The sequence below is a fragment of the Magnolia sinica genome, chromosome 19 (assembly GCF_029962835.1).
Source record: "Magnolia sinica isolate HGM2019 chromosome 19, MsV1, whole genome shotgun sequence".
NCBI lineage: Eukaryota > Viridiplantae > Streptophyta > Magnoliopsida > Magnoliales > Magnoliaceae > Magnolia > Magnolia sinica.
The window spans coordinates 22,187,262-22,207,172 of NC_080591.1; the positions used below are offsets into that span (position 1 = coordinate 22,187,262).

The 19,911-nt window shown below is 41.9% G+C and overlaps 1 pseudogene; it reads right to left on the reverse strand.

Annotated features, from left to right (window-relative positions):
* Positions 1-389: 389 nt before the first annotated feature.
* LOC131234557 (coronatine-insensitive protein 1-like) lies at positions 390-17,944 on the reverse strand (annotated as a pseudogene).
* Positions 17,945-19,911: the final 1,967 nt, after the last annotated feature.

The window sequence follows — 19,911 nt, forward strand, 5'->3', positions numbered from 1 at the left end:
TAATCACTGTAGCCTTACTAGAAGTAGGAGAAATACTCGCACACGAAGCACGAAGACTCCTTACTTGGATAATCGATGAATTTTCGACTGAAGAGGATGTGAAATGGCATGCATGAACCGAATTTGGCGAATAACGGCCCGATGCGACAATTTGCACCCAATCCTCGATCTCCTACAAAAGCTTTGTCTCTCTCCCTCCACATTCCCTCCCTTCAATTTTCTCCATATCTCAAACTCTCCACCTTCGAAACCTATGGAATGAAAGAAATGGGGTTGACATCCTTTTATAGCTCCACTTGAAAAATTCGGTGATTGCAAGTGTTTTGAAATTCAGAGGTTGTCTGTCTGATCGATGGGAACCGATGATTGGTTGGTCAAACCGACGAGTATCAATTTTGGCATGTTTTTGTGCTACTCAAGCTGGTTGATTTGACTGGGACTAGGTCTGTCTTGAATCGGCTTAGTTCACTATTCTCGAGGTCCTACGGATTTGCCCTGGGTGTCATGTTGATAATTCACTCATATCGAGCAACTTGTTCATTGTAATGAGGCATTGATTTCCTTGAATCGGGAGCTGAAGCCTACCAGATTGGGAATCTAGTGGTCTAGGTTATGGTTCTAATTTGATGGGATTGAACAACAATTCTGACTGATTTGGCTTTGAGATCCGATCGAGTGCATTTTACAGGATAACCTCCGGTTGAATATTCAAATTTATGTATTTTATGATAGGTCATATCGGATCAAACATTTGAACTAATGGGTAGGGTATTTAGGGAGTTCGGGTTCCACAGGTGATCCAACATGGTTCATTATGCTAGGGTACGAGATTCAATTGGGCCACAGGCTTCTAGGTTGGGTTTTGACTTGCAATCCATAGGTCTTCGAGGATATGTGTACGCGTAAGCACGCATAACTTCCTATTTTAATCAAAATCTCATCGGTTACACTCGAGTATTGGAGAGTTCGGGTGTTAAAGGGAATATCTCCCATTTTAGGATTGTGAGAGACAACCTTCTTGAATATATCATATCCAAATCCGTGATAAGATTCTTATCATGGGAGGTCTTTTATAGACATGCTGAGTATGCTACTCCATTTAAATGTCGCGCAGATCACGGTCACGTGTCATTCGACGTTTCAATCTCCTAAAGTCACGAATATAGTTTTATACAATCACATTAATAATGGAAGACATCATTGAATAAAAGGTAGTGAAAGATATATTTGAATGCGAGTATAATTCTACCAACATCGAACCCGTTGTGTTAACACGTAGTGACTTCTTATTAGTCCATATCAGTGTGTCGAAAACAGGTATAAACACCTTCATCTTGTATGACCTCATGAATAGGTTGGATGGAAAAACATCAAGGCAGGCCCTCAGTGCCCTGGCTTGTCCCAAGCTCAGGGCATGCGTGATAATGCCTAATTTGCGTCCATCTCTAACAATGACACATGTTGTAATCAAAGTCCTCCACATCAGGTCAACATGATATCACAGTGACACGGAAGCATGGTCACCATGCTTCCGAATCACCGCAGATATCCCAGGTGACCTGGTCATCGAGCAATCCCCCTCCACCAAGGAGGCATCTCTCTTGTATGATTGTCTTAGGGCCTGTTTGGTAACGCTTAAAATTTATTCTTAATGCAGAAGCTGGAAAACATTACTCGCTTAGTGTTGCTTGTTAACATCGAACGTGGAAAGTGCTTCATAATTTTTGCTGAATTTTTTCAACGATGGAGGCCTAGCTTAATGGTGAATCCAGAATGCGCTTCATAATTCTTTTTTAAAAAATCCAAAATTGCCCTGAGCTTTCTCCTTTTCGCAATACACCACCCAACTTTTAACGTGTGGCACTTCTCTGGGCCCGCCATGAATTATGTGTTAGATCCACACCACCCATCAACCTTTCTGTATCGTCTTAGAGCGTAATCCCAAAAAATGAGGCACATCTAAAGCTCAAGTCGACCACACTATAGAAAGCAGTGGGAATCGAATGACTACCATTAAAACATTCTTAGGGTCCACTACTATGAAGTTTATTTGTCATCTAACATCTTTATAAGGTCACACAAACCTAGATGAAGGGAAAACACAAAAATTAGCTTGATTAAAGGGTTTTGTGGCCCCAGTAATTTTTTTATGGTAGGCACCCAACTCCCACTGTTTCTTGTAGTGTAGCCCACTTAAGTCTTAGATTTGGCTTATTTTTTGTCTAATTCCCTTAAAATGGTATGAAAAAATAAATGGTCGGTGTAGATAAAACATATACATCATGGTATGTCCAATAGAGCCCTTTGACAAGAACATCCATTTCTAACTATATCGGAGTGGGGTAGTATGCAATCCCCACCTGGATTTGGGGGGAGCGGATTAAGTGAGACCCTGGATACACGGAGGTGGGTGGGACCTCAAACTATGGGCCCACTGTGATGCATGTCACTACCGTACTTCCATACTGAAAACTCATTTTAGGACATAATCCAAAAAATGAAGCAGCTCCAAATCCCATATGAACCATGGTACAAGAAACAGTGGCATATAACCATTAAAAAAATAAAAAACCTTTTTATGGGCCACAAAAGCCTTGGATCAAGATGATATTTGTGTAGCCTCTTCATCTAGGTGTTTGTGTCCTTATCAACAGGTTGGACTGCAAATAAACATTTTGGTGGAATCCATGAAGTTTTTAATGGTGAGAATTAAATCATGACTGTTTCCTATGGTGTGGTCCGCATAAAATTTGTGTTGGCTTCATTTTTAGAATAATTCCTTACAATGAACTTTTAAAATGTCTAGATAGTTTGGATTTAAGGTGCACACATTTTGTGAGCCCCACAGTCAGGGGTCCCAACCACGAGGGCGGATACGCCATCTCACCTAATCCACACCCAGATATGGGGGGTAGAGGTGGGCATTTTTTAACCGATCCGGTGAATCCGACCCAATCAGACCCGATCAGACCCGTTCCGAACAGAGCCGACGGCCTGGATCGGGTAGGATCGGGTAAGATCATTTAGATCCGACTAGTTTTCGGATCGAGATCGGATAGTGGTTAATCCGGACCGTTCCGATCCGAAAACCCGATCCGAATAGATCCGGACCGTTCCGATCCGGCCAGATCCGGAGTAAAAAATAATATTTTTACTTTTTCTTATGGTGTGGTCCACTTGAGCTTTGAATATTCATCAATTTTGGGTTCAACAGCTAAAATAATCTGAAAAAACAAATGGACGGCATGGATACACCACATGCATTCATGGTGGGCCCCAACAGAGTTCACTCAGATATGAAAATGGGTTACTTGCACGGCACGTCAACAGGCGGGCAACAGCTGTCTTACTTGCTTTACACGTCACCGAGTTGTACGAACGGTTCAAAGGAGATTAAAGGTATATGGGCCTCACAGTGATGTATTTATTATATCTACACCGTTCATATGTTTTTAGAGATCATCTTAGTATATTATTTAAAAAATTATTAATATCCAAAGATCATGTGGACCACACCACAAGTAGCAGCCTCAAATGATTTTCACCATTAAATATTTCGTGTGGTCCACTTGATAGTTATATCTGTCTTATTTTTCATTGTAAGCCTTATAACGAGCTTAACAAATAGATGAACGGTTTAGATATAACACATACCCCATGATAAGACCCACATAACTTGCTAAGTTCATTACAGCAAGTCCCACTCACTGTACATATATAAAAAAGAAGCTGGGTGTTTTCGTGCAGTGCACGTTATTTTATACGTTCAGTAAAAACATAAACACAAAAACGGATAGTTTTTGTATAGCTATGTGGGGCCCACCTTGATGTATATGTTTTATCTAAACCGTTTATCCATTTTGACATATCAATTAAGGCATTGAGAAAAAAAATAACATATATTAAAGGTTGAAGTGGGCCACATTATATGAAAAATTAAATTAAATTCATACGAATCCGAATTGTACCCAACTCGATCAGACTCGGTTTCTCTGACCGAGTTGGACTCTGTTCGGGTCAGACGAATTATGTATCGGATCTGTTCGGGTCAAGTGACCCGGATTTGATTCCGGATCTGATCGAGTCCAGGTCCATCCATGGCCATTTCGGATCTGATCGGGTTGAACCCAATCCGCTTCGATCAGGACCGATGCCCACCTCTAATGGGGGGTTTAGCTCATTGCCTGGAGTGCTACACGTCACCGACTTTGATGTATATATTCTATATCCACTCCGTCCATTCATTTCTTCAAATCATTTTAGGGCATTATACAAAAAAATAAGCAAATCCAGTTATCAAGTGAGCCATACCATAGGAAACAGTGGTGAGCTACCATTAATCAGCCACAAAAGTTCTAGGCCACATGAGATTTGGATCATCCTCATTTTTGGGATCATTACCTAAAATGACTTAGAAAATGGACAGATGGCGTGAATAAAACACAAATTATGATGACGAAGCAGATTGCGTGGTGTGCCACATGCCACCAACCATGGCCCTAACCATGGGGCCTACCTTGATGTTTGCATTCTATATTCACTTTGTTCATCCGTTCTTTCAAATCATTCTAGGGCATTATACAAAAAATGAAGCAAATCCAATTATCAAGTGGGCCATACCATAGGAAATAGTGGTGAGTGACCCTTAATGGGCCAAGAAAGTTCAAGGCCACATGAGATTTGGATCATCCTCATTTTTGGGGTCAATCCCTAAAATGATTTGAAAAGATGGATGAACACATACATTATGCTAGGGGCCACACAATACCGTCCAATAGCTAGGTGCTACTGACATCGTTCATATGCAATTCAGATTCACTGAGGTAAGTAGGACCCTGGCCGTGAGGCCCATTGTGATATATGTGACTACATTCGTGGTGTCCATCCGTATTGAAAGCATATTTTTAGACATGATTCAAATAATGAAGCGAAAAAGTGATAAATGACCATTAAAAATTTACCATGGGCTACAAAAGCTTTGGATTAAGATTATATTTGTGTGGTCTCTTCATCAACAGGTCGACAAATAAACATTCCGATCGAATCTATGAAGTTTTCAATGGTGGGAATTCAATCAAGACTTTTCAAGAAGAGGAAATGTGTCAAATTAACATAGTCCAAACATCTCAAACGTTAGTTAACAAACGGGTTACTCTAGATTCAATTATATGTTTCCAACTTCATATTCAAACTTTAGATTCAGATTTTAGATTAGACTTGGGACTTTAGATTTAACAAACAGTCCCTTATTCAATTTGGGATAGTTTGGGGAAGACCATCCAGCAGCGACGCACAGTAGAGTAGACAGATGGTCTAGATCACTAGAGCATGTGCCCCACTTGTGTGAAAGGAAAATCCGAGCAGACCATGCATTTCATCGAGTTTTTGGTATGGGCAACCGACCCAAATTGCTCCCATTTGCCAATGGACCATGGCTCGGATTTCTCCCCAGTGGGATAATGTTAATCGTCCAATTGGCAGCCCCGAAATAGATGGTTTGGGATGCAGCTATCCACATCCTACATGAAATTTTGGAAATGAATGGAGGGCTGTGATCTTCTGAACTGGGAGATCCACGGGGCATGGTCCATCTGGGTGGGACCACCGTCAAATCAGTTATTTGAGTCACAAAGCAATGGACCCACTCGTGTAGAGTGCAACCCACGGGGCATGGTCCAATGCTTATAATAGCCCAAAAGATGGCCCATTTGCCATTGATGGCCCATTCATTATAGAATCAAAGTGAAACTTTGAAGCCAAAAGCAATCCCAAACACCGAGTACTAAGGCCGACCTGTTAAGGTACATGGCCATCGACTGGACAGTTAGGATTTGCTGATAAGTGTCCCACTGGCTGGAAGGCTCTTGAGTGACTTTGGGACCAAAATTGGATGGGGCCATCCAACAAGCACAGTGGATTCAAGCCCTGAGTTTGGGTGAATTGTGGCCGCAATTTGATGATCCAAACCGTTAATCTGATGGGCCATGTTGTTGATAAACCATGCCCCAAAAATCTCTTACACAATATTTTATTCTCTCAATCAATGACACCCAACATGGATAAGAATTAAAAAAATTCAGCCTCTCTTCAGGTGAAAGGAAAAAAAGGATCATGGGATGGTGATGCAATGAGTCCCAATCTGATCCAAACCATCAATCTGATGGGCATATTGTTGATATAACAGGACCCAAAAATCTCCCACACAAGATTTTATTCCTTGAATCAATAACTCCCAACATGGCTAAGAATAAAAAATGCAGCTTCTCATTCAACTGAGAAAAAAAAAAAAAAAAGCGACCATGAGATGGTGATGAAAGGAGTCCCAACCCGATCCAAACCATCGATCTGATGGGCCATTTTGTTGACAGAGCATGCACCAAAAATCTCCAAGACAAGATGATTTCATTCCTTCAATCAATGACCTCTAACATGGATAAGAATAAAAAATGCAGCTTCTCAGTCCAAGCGGGAATAAAGTAAAATTAAAAAATAGCAGCCCAGCATGCGATGGCAACAAAATGAGTCCCAATCTGATGGGCACGAAAAATGGATGGACAAGATCAATCGAAGAAGATAGGTCCAGTCATTGTCGATTAGGACCTCCCAATTACTGTGATTTTTTGCACAGCAGCAGACGAAGAGTCAACTGGACCTAATGGACAGTCCAGATAGGTGATGTGAATGCTTGAAAGTCATATAGGGGTTGGATATATGGTCATCTTCAGCAGTCTAAATTGTTGATTTGATGAGATACATGTGGAGGAGGCGACCACCTCGAAAATCTTCAAAATTGGAAGATCCAAAGCATTTGATTAGTGGCCTGTGAAACAACAGTTAAGGAAGCACTCCATATTCAAAAGAGTCAAGTGATCAAAATATCAAAACCTTCCAATCTAATTAAGAGTTCTATTATTAGGCATTCCTTGTCCATAGTAAGGCCCACCATGTAGATGGTTTGATCACCGAACATGATCCAAAATCCAACGGTTGATTTGATCAGTGGCCCATGAAACAACAGTTAAGGAAGCACTCCATATTCAAAAGAGTCAAAGCATTCCTTGTACAAAGGCCCATCATGTAGATGGTTTGATCACTGAACATGACCACAAATCCAACTGCCGTAGCGTTGATGTATTCTGTTGCAATACATTGGGATGTGTTCTAGCAAATCCTTCAATGAGAGAAGCTTGCTTGAATAAAATCCCTTTAAATTACACAACAAACTACTTATTTCAGCAGAATAAAAGGCTGTCATCTCATCTCTTAAGTAACGAATGCATGAAAAAATTACGTAAGCTGCAGTGAACATCAACCGTCCTTTACCTGGGCCATGGGATCATATGGTGCAGAATCAGTACTTGATCCACCGTTCAACAATAGAAGCATGCTCACAACATAAAAGGTTCAGTTAATGGAACAGCCAAGAGCATCAGAAGAGGGATGATGGGAGCTGAGACCAACATATTCAGGATAATCTGTCCTCAGTCCGGATAAGGAACGGTAGGCAATTATCTGAGCTGGTAGCTCCACAATGCCGGCTCCGGTGCGTGGGGCAACCTGTCTCGGAGGAATGAATTGGATGTTCCAGAAGGGATGAATCATGGCCATGAAATCACTGTCAATACCAGATACATTGGATCCTTGCACCCATAAAAACCTCAGTGAAGCCAATTGCATTGCTGCAAGTACTAAAGCCTGCCCACTGAAGCGACAGCACCTCAGCTCAAGAGATTCAGGCTCAGGCAACCTCTTGACAACTCGATTAGTCCAGAATCTGTCTCTCCTGCATGGCCCAACAGCAACCATCTGATGTTGGTGCCATATCTTCCTATGTAACCAAAACCAACTTCAGACAGACCCCCTATCCTCAGATAAAGCGCAAACTTCCTGAGCTTCTTGCAGCCCATCAACAGAGCTAGAACCCCGACATCGAGCAGTAATTCAGTTACGGTTTCTTCTCTGTTGAGCAAGCACAGCCGGAAATCGCGGAGGTTTCTGCTGAAAGTGCCAATGGATTCTAATGCAGCATTCGCAATGTCTGATACATAGATGGCCAGGTATTCCAGTTCCTGACAGCCTTGCGCCAGAACAGATAGGCCTCTATGTGAAACCGTGCCTCGTTCATCCTCCAAACCATCTTCGTCCTCCCCACGCTCGATTCTAATCCTTTGTAGCCTCTTACAGTTCCAAGCGATGACTTCTAACCCGCTATCTCCAATCACATCCCTCACCTGAGGAAATTCAAGAAAGGAAATGGCTTAATTCATAACACCTCACCAAAATTTAGAAGAGAGATTTTGTGATCCTCAACCTACCGATATGCATCGTTTAATTTTTTGCCTGAAAATAAATGAATAAGAGAAGGATGACAGCAATGGTCTGCATTCAATTGGAGATTAAAAACAACAAAGATTGGTGGGTGGGGTTCTTCAATCTTGAGAGATTTTTGGGGCATGGTCCATCCAAAATGTCACCCATCACCTCAACGGTCTAGATCACGGATCCATGAGTGTACAAATTGGAAACATGAGGATAACGTGAGCATCCTCATATTGAGGATCATAAAATTCGTCGGGTAAGACATATTAAGGTGTTGTTTGGCAGCATGGATTCGGATTCTGACTTAAGAATCCAAATCTTGGGTATTGCATTCTTTCAGTTGCATTTGGCAGCCTGAATTTTCAATCCTGTGGAGTTCAGAAAGTATGTTGGGTAGCCTGGATTTTGACTTAAATGAGCTTTAAAAGAGAAGGGGGAGCAGTTATGACAGTTGGAGAGGATTGAAAATCCAGGATTTTATCCCCACCTTTCCTCTTGGATATTAAAAGGGGATTCCTTTTGAGGATTTTCAATCCAAATTGAATTTGAAATCCATGATTTTGGATGAGGCATGCTAAGGCGTCATTTGGCAGCATGGATTCAGATTCTAACTTAAGAATCCAAATCTTGGGTATCACATTCTTTTAGTCACATTTGGCAGCCTGGATTTTCAATCTTGTGGAATTCAGAATGTATGTTTGGAAGCCTGGATTTTGACTTATATGGGCCTTAAAAGAGAAGAGGGAGCAGTTATGACAGGTGGAGAGGATTGAAAATTCAGGATTTTGCCCCCACCTTTTCTCTTGGATTTTAAAAGGGGGATTCCTTTTGAGGATTTTCAATCCAAATTGGATTTGAATTCCATGATTTTGGAGGGTTGCCAAACAGGATTCGGACTGAAAATCCTAGATTCCAATTCCAAATTGCACAAAATGCATGCCGTCAAATGACCCCTAAATGGAGTCAGCAGTGGAAAGTGGAAAATGGTATACTGCACCTACCTCAAGAACTTCTAAGTTGGGGCAGCGTCGAATCAACTGGCAGTGATCCTCGGTATGAAGAAGTGCAAACTTAAGATCAAGCTTCTTCAGTAGAAGTGTGCATGGGAATATCATAGGCATCTCCATCTTTCCCATGTAGCTGAGCCCCAAGCGGCACAGCCTCGGAGGAAACGACACACTCGAGCACAGATTAACGGCTTCTTCCTTTTGACAACTGAAACAATCTCCGCCAAACTCTTCTAATGCCGTTGCCGCTCCAAAAAAACCTGCCAGCTCCGACGTTTCGCAGTCGCTGATTTTTACACAAACAAGAGAGGGGCAGTTCCTGGCTATCAGTTCAAGATCTGTAATGTTGATCAACTTCAGTTCCGTCATGTAGAAACTTAATGTCTCAAGATGGGTGTTGTTCAGAGCAAGTTCGTGCAGCCAATTTCCATCCCTCTCAATGATGGAACTGTCTTCCAAGAACAAGGTTCTTAGACATCTGCTCAAGCACAGGAGAGAAAACAGAAGCAGCCAATATAGTTCAGTCCAAAGTGTTCTCTTCAAAGAACCCAAGATGAAAATGACTTGTAAAATTCAAAAGAGCACGATCAGGCGAACAAATCAGAATCCAAATTCGAGTATTTTTTTTATTTTTATTTTTTTTAATATTTAGAGCTGAGGTTGATAACAATGTCTAGCTCAAATGTGAAGTTGATCCACTCATCAGATGGGGCACACACATGTATGAGAGAAGGGGCATGATACGATTAGAGCTGGCAAAATTTTAATGAGGTAGAGCACCAATGAGAGGGCAAGACACCGCATTTAAATTAACTTTTATATATATATATATATATATATATATATATATATATATATATATTCCTAAAAGAGTTATCTTTCTCAACTGCGCTCCTTTTTATGTTCTCCCTTACTCTGATTCTACTGACCCTACCATATCATCACTCATGAAGGAGCTTGACTTGTACGAATACCCAACGGTGCATATTCAACACAAGGTATTTGACCAAATATGATAATCCATTTCCTATAAAACCTATAACTAAAATGCCCCTAGAAGGGGATAGGGCTAAGCAAAGCGAAAAGGGTTTTCCATGAGATGGGAAATGAGAACTATTAGCCCCACACAGTGGTGTGGGGTGAGTAATGCGTAAGAACCTACCCTTGGGAGGGGAACAACAACTGAAAATGGTTGCTAATACCCCATAGCTTTGGAGAAAAAGGAGGAATCCACCTGAGTAGGGGCTTGTGTCTAACTCGCGATTTGACTTTGATCATTATGGACTGGTACCGAGATAGAGCCCAAGCAAGCGAACCTAATTTTAACAACAGGTGATCAACTTGTTGAGTGAACCAGCTTGATTTTTGTGCCAGAGAATGCTAGATGCTCATCAATTGATAAATGGACCATATATTGCACAAAATGTGGACCATCTACATAAGATTGAAGTCATACATAAGGATATACCACCTTGAACTTGGTCTAGCTTAAAATTTAAGCCAGTCCACTTATCAGATGGCTTTTAGGATGCTGTAGCTCTCTCATTAATGCTCTACCTTACTCCTGTTCTACTTGACTCTACCACATCAACACTCATGAAGGAGCTTGATTTCTACGAATACCCAATGGTGCATATTCAACATAAGGTATTTGACCAAATATGATTGTCCAATTCCTATAGAACCTATCACTAAAATACCCCTAGAAGGGGATAGGGCTAAGCAGAGAGAAAAGGGTTTTCCATGAGATGGGAAATGAGAATTATTAGTCCCACACAGTGGTAGTCGGGTGAGTAACATGTAAGAACCTGCCCTTGGGAGGGGAACAACAACTGGAAATGGCTGCAGATACCCTGTAGGCTGAGGGGCAAAAGGATGAATCCTCCGAAGTAGGGGCTTGCGTCTGACTTGCGATTCAACTTTGATCATATGGACTGGTACCAAGATCAAGCCCTAGGCAAGCAAACCTAATTTTAACAACCGGTGATCAACTTGTTGAGTGAACCAGCTTGATTTTTGAGCTGGAGCTTGCTAGATGCTCATCAATTGATAAATGGAGCAGATATTTCACAACATGTGGACCATCTACGCAAGATTCAAGTAATCCATAAGGATGGCCCACCTTGAACTTGGTCTAGCTTAAAATTTAAGCCAGTCTACTAATCAGATGGAGCATGTAAGTAAAAAAAAAAAGGATGGTTGGAATGAATGAAAAAAGGAAAAACAGACATTAGTCCATACTCAACATACATGAATGACCAACTTGATGGGTGGACTGATGTGACTTTTGTGCCACAGCATGTTGGAAATGGCCACCAATCGACAAATTGCCCATATCTTGCATTCATGCCATTCATTACACGCACTCACCTTGCACATGGTCTGGCTCAAAATGAAGACGTCATCATCAGGTGGGGCACACATGTATCAGAAAAATGCCCAATACATGTGTAGCCCACAACAACTTTGGAATGGGCACCATGTGCAGATCTTACACAAGTTGGCGCATATGTGCTAGATTCATGCCATTCAGCAGTTTTTTTATCTCCAGAAAAAAAATGAAGTTTCCAACTTTCCATGCATTTTTTAAATGCAGAAAATGTCAATGAACATATGCAAAAAAGAAAAAAGAAAAAAAAAGAGCCTATTCATGATTATTATCAAAGAGAGGGCCTGAATGTTGCGTAGGTCCCAAAGTTTAGGAGGAATCTGAAGGACAATGTGGCATCTTGTCTGTCAAGGCTCCTGTGGATCAAGTTTAGAGCTTGATTCTTAATATATATATATATATATAAAACAGCACATCCTAGAACATGTCAGGTTCTATAGCAGATCTTGTTAGCAGTTAGGGGGTGAATGTGTGGAGTGAAGCAGGTAGAATGCTTTCGAAGATGGCTTGTCATGCTACTTTATGGGTTTTGAGTCTAGAAAAAAACAAAAAGGAGAGTGTTCTCTGGTAAAAAATCTCAAGCTAAATATTTAAACGGCCAGAGTTTCCAGCTGATCAGTAGAGCAAATGAATTCAATTTTAGGCCTGTTTGGATTGGTGGAAACCAAAAGGTAGATGAGAAAAGGTCGCCGCCAGATCTAAGGAAAACTATGGAAAAGAAAATGTGGATATATGTGGAAAGGTCAATCGTCAAAAAGTGAGAGTTCTCGAAAAAAGGGTAGAAATCTCTGTTTCTTAGGTTTCAGGAGGAAAAGGAAATGGCCCTTTTACGACGAGGGAAACTGTCACATCTGAGGAAATCGATTTTCTTTTCCACAGTTGAACCCTGCTTTCCACCAATCCAAACTGCTTCTTAAAGAGAATTCATTGGTGCTCTTTTCAGAGACATCATGGAAGCCGCCTCCGGCTTGGTATGTTGAAGCAGCTGCTCTTCTGCAAGTGATCAAATTGTCAAAAGACTCTACTTCCATCGGTAGTGGAAGGCAATTCCAAAAATGTGATAGCCTGGGCGTCTTCTGAAAAATGAACCTGGAATCTATTATATACCTTGCATGAAGTCCGGTACCTGTGTGCACGGAGACCAACTGCTTTCGTCTACGTAGGAAAAGAAGCGAATGTGATACACCCTGATCCACAGCTCAAGTGGTAGACAGAATCGGCGTCAACAATCAGACTCGATAATCGGAATCGGAATCGGCCTCAACAATCAGCCTCGACATACGGAATCGGCCTCAACAATCAGCCTTGACATATGGAATCGGCCTCGTTGATCGGATCAGCCTCGACAATTGGAATTGGAATCGGCCTCGACAATCTGACTCGGCGTCGACAATCGGCCTCAATAATCGGAATCGGCCTCGATAATCGGAATCGACCTCGACAATCGGCCTAACAAGATCTAAGGGAAGGTCACAATGCGGACATTAAACAATCATTACCCATCAATGTAGTCATTTAACCAACATTGCACCCAAGGAGTGGCGTACATAAATCCGAACAATATAGTGGGCCCATAGCCTCACACAATAGCCCAATATAAATTACCATGGGCCTCACTCATGAGATATATATACAACAGGTCAGGCCTCGCCATATGGGCCGGAATTACATCACAATGGGCCGCAACAATGGGCCAATACACATCATAATAGGCCACGACATATGGGCCGAAAATACATCTCAGTGGGCCTTACCAAATGGGCCTGAAATACATCTCATTGGGCCTTACAAATGGGCCGGAAATACATCATAATAGGCTACGACATATGTGCCGAGAATACATCTTAATGAGCTTTACCAAATGGGCCGAAAATACATCACAATGGGCCACGACATATAGGGCCGAAAATACATCTCAATGGGCTTCACCACTTGGGCCTCAAATACATTAAGCGGGCTGCATCAATGGGCCACACCAATGGGCCTTATGGATGGGCTACAAATATATTAAGGTGGGCCACTACATGGAAGGTGCAAGAATGCATACATCCAAGGGGTCCTACTAACCTGCTGTCATTAACACCAACTAAATAGCTAGTGGGCTGCTAGCCCACCAGTAGATGGACGACTGGATGTACAATTACATCACGGTGGAGTCCCACCGTTCAAGTAACTGGACAACGGGGATGAAACCATTCGTCAAGGTGGGTACCCAAGGCTCCTATCCGTCCCAGCCAAATGAGATGGACGGTTTAGATAAAACCATACATCACAGTGGTCTCCACATGGCACCATCCAGATTGGACGGTGTGAGTACAACACTGCATCATGGTGGCGTTCCACCGTCCAGGAGACACAACACAGACATCATGGTGGGGTCCACACATGCCATCAAGGCAGGCCCCACCTCTAGTTGACGTCAATAGAACAACTATATAGCTGGTGCGTGGTAGCCCAGCCAATCCATATCCACCATAAGTGGGTCCCACATGGGGCCCACCATAACGTTTATTTTCCATCCAATCTATTCATAAGGTCACAAAGACCTGAGTTAAGAGGCAAAACAAATTTCATATAGATCTGAAACTTTTGAGACCCAAAAAGAATTTCAATGGTAGGCGTTCAATCTCTTATTGTTAGTGGTGTGGACCACCTGAGTGCCGTGAACGGCTGATTTTTGGAATGTCTCAATAATTAAAGGGGACCCATCAAGTGCACGGTGCTGATATTCAACATACATCATGGTGGGGGCCACTGTCCCACCTTCACACAAGCAGCAAGGACACTGGCAGCAACAACGTCCTTCATATAAATTTTTTAAATTTGTTTATCTATCGTGGTTTTTCATAGGTGGGCCCCACACCATGATGATCCAGTCTGCCTGCTAGGTTCTATGGCACGGGACGCATCTAACAAGCCTAATATTTAACATGTTTTGATGCACAAAAACGTCACAGCGGGCCTTAATAGATTTAATAATATGACACTATTTTCTATGATATGGCCCGCCAGAGATTCGGATTGGCTTCATTTTTGGGCTCAACATCTAAAATGAGCTAGGAAATATGGTGGACGGTGTGGATACATTACATACATCAAGGTGGGGTCCACATGAGTGCGACCCATCCACTTTGAGTCAAAGCTGATATCCATGTTTTTTCCTCCAGCAACGTCTTGTGTTGGACGATGAATAACAACACATATGCTATGTGGACTCCACCGTCCCTTACCGGTGGACAGCATGGGTGAAACACACATATCATGGTGTGGCTCGTCAAACGGACGGCCTGGATCATACATCACTCAGGGTCCACAATGCTTAAAAAAGGGAGAGAGAGGAATAGAGAAAAAGAGAGAAATCGGTAAAGGGGAGGGACCCCACCACTATGGGCCCTCCCAATACTATGCATACATCAAGTGGGTCCCAAATCATGTGGACCCTACATCAAAATCAAATGCTATGAACACCCACCTTTGATCTTCTTGGACTTCTTTCATCGATGCGTCCTAGAACTCTATGGAATGCACTTCAACGGCCGAGATGAAGCTTAAATGGTGGAGATATGAGATAGGAAGGTGGCCCACACTAGCTTCTCCATGGAAGTCATGGACGTTGGGTGCTTGGGAGTTGCTTGGAATGAGAGAGAACTGAGAGAAAGATGAGTGATGTAGGGAGGGAGTGATGGGTGTGTAAGAAGAGGGATGGGCTTGGTTGAATTTTGGGTAAGAGGGGGATGGGTGGAGAGAGAGAGAGAGATAGTTGACTTTGGGTAAGGTTGTGTAAGAGAGGGATGGGTTAGGTGGCTTTGTACTTGATTGATTGATTTGATGGATAGTAGAGATTCTCTCGGAATTCGCACACGTGACATTTTCATCGAACTGAATGCGGGCCCACATCTTCTGGCCTGGGTATCACATCACCGTGCAAGACGTGGCATCGGAACTGCGGCGACGATGCGATCGTAAGGGTACAAGTTTCGAGTCGACCCGACTCTGATATACAGGACACGACTCAGGATCACGTGCAAACACTGATAATAGATTGCGGGTCACCAGAATTTGACTGGGAGGATCACGGAAGCTTCCGGAATGGTACGAGCTAGGATACGGGTCTTATAGCTTTCCCCCATGAGGTTTTGCCCTGATAGGCGTAATAGGGCTTTCTTCTAGAAGGTTTTGTGTGGATAGGCGCAAAAGAGCTTTCTTCCAGAAGGTTTTGCACGGATAGGCGCAACAGGGCTTTCCTCTAGAAGGTTTTACGTGGATAAGCGCAATAGGGCTTTCCCTCAGAAGGTTTTATGTGGATAAATACAACAGGGCTTTCCTTTAAAAGGTTTTGAGGCACAATAAGGCTTTCCTCCAGAAGGTTTTTTGCAGATAGGCGCAACAGGGCTTTCCTTCAGAAGGTTTTGCGTAGATAGGTGTAACAGGGCTTTCCTTGCAAAAATGGTTGCACGGACTCCCGTAAACCATTTCATTTGCGCGGGGTCGCGCAGACAGCTTTCCTTTGCGCGAATAGGCGCAATAGGGCTTTCCTTGCAAAAACAGTTGCGTGAACAACTTTCCTTTGCGCGGATAGGCGCAACAGGGCTGTCTTTGCAAAAACGGTTGCGCGGACTCGCACAAACTATTTCATTTGCGCGAGGTCACGCAAATGGCTTTCCTCTCTTGTCTCGTCTTCCTACCTTCTTTTCCTCCAACCTCCTTGTCTCTCTTCCTTCTTGTCTCTCTTCCAACCAACAACCCCTCAAATGTGGCATGGGGAGGGGTATTTATAGGCATCTCTCTCTTATATAGTGGTGATCACTACCACTTCTTTCTTCATACAACTTCCACCCTCTTTCCTTACATAGTGGTGTTTACCAACCTCTTCCTTAAATAGTGGTGATCACCAATCTCTTCCTTAATACAAAGCAATCTTCATCCATTCTTTTTTACCAAGATAACCCTATTCACTCCTTTTTACCAAAATACCCCTCTTTGCTCATTTTTATCAAAATACTCCCATTCACTCATTTTACCAAAATACACCCAGTCACTCTTTTTACCAAAATATCCCCAGTCACTTATTTTTACCAAAATACCCCTTCACTGCTTTTTTTTACCAAAATATCTTCTTCACTACTTTCTTACCAAAACACCTTCTTCACTGCTTTTTTACAAAAATAAAGAGTGAGAACCTTGGAAAGGATCTGCACCATGGAATTCTCTGAGCAATGCAATGGTCATGCAATGAATATTTTTTTGTGTCTCAACACTTATCATAGATGTTCATTTCACTCTATGTAGATTAATGAAGTTAGTGACGCGAAAATATCACCCAACGAGCGAAACAGTCAGTCCACACCTATGGAAGTAATGGATAACGACCCAAACATCACACCACGAAGAACACCGATGAAATATAAAACCAAATCACATGACAAAAATGCATCTTCCATTCATGTAATATGTTAGATCGATGAAATGGATGACTGCCACATTGATACGCTGATGGATGTGGTTACAAATAGTCATAAGAGTGCTAATAGGTTTAAGAAAGAGACTTATAAGACAGTCGTGGATATTGTGAAGAGTGCCCTAGGTATATCACTTCAAGAGAAACATGTTGGGAATCGCTTACACATGTTGAAGAGGTTGTATTTTGAGGTATGGGACACGCTGAATGCTAGTGGGTTTGGCTGGATGGTGACTTGAAGATTGTAACGGCCGAAGATGAGGTTTGGGATGCCTACATACTGGTGAGCTAGACAATATTTTTGCTTTCCTATAATTTCATTTTCTTTTATGCTTAATAACATAGTAGATCTGAATATGATGTTTTCAACTAACTGTCTTTTCATCGTTGTTGTGAATAGTCACATCCTTATGCACAACATGTATGGGGCAAACCAGTACGAAGGTATGATGACCTAACGTACCTATTCGGCAATGACCGAGCTACTGGATGGCGTTGTTCCACTGGTAATATACCCAACAGTTTGCGTTCAAGAAGGTCTGGGGAACCCGAAATATTGCCGAAAACATCAGTTGATCTTGATGACGACACATTGGTGTTATCTAGTGACGATGTAAGGGACAATGCACCTGAATTCCTATGGTCGTTTCGAAGTCGTGACGGCACAAATAGACCATACCAAAGTCCAAATGTAAACGGGAACAACTCCGCTAACACTGACAATACAGTTAATTTAAGGAAGAGAGCACGAATGAGTCGCCCTTGCGACATCATTGGAAAATGAATGAGCGAAGTTGCGGAGGCCGTAAAGTCGCCAGTTATAACCATTCACTAGGGGAGAGACATGGTACGCATGTCATAAATATTACTGGCTTTAGAGCAAATAGAAGGCCTGAGAGGACATGAGCTCCTTCGTGCAACAAGGATTCTCTCAAAAGATGAACAACAATCCGCTTCATTTCTTTCACTCCCTGATCATAGGAGGCTGGACTTTGTCCTGATGCTGCTGTCATCTAATCAGTCATCTAACTGAGCTCATTTTATGTGACATGGTTTGATGATATTTTGGATTATCATCCTAGTTTGGATATGATTTTTTGGACTATTATTTTTGGCTCTATGCCTAGCTATGGTGGCTAGGTGGATGGACGTGCCTGTTTAAAATAGGGCATGTGGGACGTCTTTACTTTTTTTTCCTTTTATAACTTTATGATGATGACTGTTAATATTTTGGATAATGATGTGTATGGATGGTTGAAACATCACTCAGTTACAAAGCTCTTTTGAACATGCATTCGTAGCTGGATATGAAGTGATTTTTATCACTTCACTATTTATTTTCGCAACATCTACTGTTGGATAATTTTGCAAGTGTTACAATTGTCAGCAATGAAAAGGTATGTTCATTAAACATATAGGAAAGCAGGGTGCTCCAATGATCGGAAGATAAACTGTTACACTATTTGTTCTATTCATTATATGGTACAAAAAACTATTTACATGATATATTTGCTATAATATTAGCTTGATATCTGGACATTTTATTTCATAATTTGCAAATGGGTAAGAAGGTACATGTCGTATTCATTGGCTGCTGACCTGGGATATATTATGATTGGGAGGAGTGTCGTGCACAAGTGGAGGGATTTTTCAGGGCCTGTTTCCGAGGTTACAGTTCGATTGCGGAGGCATCTATAGGATGGACAACTTTCTATCATAAAATTGGCTCCCTAAATGTACCAGAGGATGATATCCCAGATGGCTTTGAGAGTCTAAGGTCGAAACACAGTGAGCATTGCAGTGCCAATTGCACCAGTCATTCTCTACGTTGGTCCTCAAAACTGACCTGTACTTGTCCATCCACTAGTGACACTGACTTGCACAAAGAATGTGTCGAAGAAAACAGAAACAGTGATGCGACGATCATTATAAAATTAATCTTTGGAATCTTTATTTTGGTTCTCTATTCAACTCATGTCATTGCGCTAAATTAGGGCGTGTTTGGCCCAGTGAATTGGACGGGATTAAATGGGATGAAATTCAGTAAATCCCATCATTTATGACTAGGCAAGGGTTTGTCGTGGGATAATAGTATAGACCTGAATCCAAGAATAGTGGGTGTATTGTTTGGATCTCAGTGGGATGCTTCCATCCCATGGGATATGTGACTGAGCTTGTTTGGAAATCATGGGATGCAAATGGATTGCCAGAATCCATTTGGTTGGACTGTTTGGAATGAGTGTTATTTAGATGGATGCACCGGCCACATCATAATGTGCATTCTCAAATATACATAAGCGGACATTGCAAATCCACTCCACTAGGCTGACACTAGTGCATACGGCCCTGTGACATATATAATGTGGTATTCATCCATATCGTTTGGCATTTCAAAGGACCTAATATCTGTGGGTTTGGCTAATTTTCCTCTATGTGGAACAAATCCAACCATTTTGTTCTTCATTGGGTGAATCACAACCCTGGAAATGGAGGTGAAATCTGGAACAAATCCAACCCTTCGTAATTAACTGTGTGGAAAACATATCAATTTAGAGATCAATATCTGCTTTAAAGCAAAGTCACAAATACGTTTACAAATAGAGATAATATCACAAAATATACTACAGTGAAATGAATTGATGCCTAAATCAATACATATGTCAGAATCTCGTATTAAGTTATATTTTCAGATCCTATATCTAATAAAAGGTAATCCACCATCTGCTTCAACACGGTGG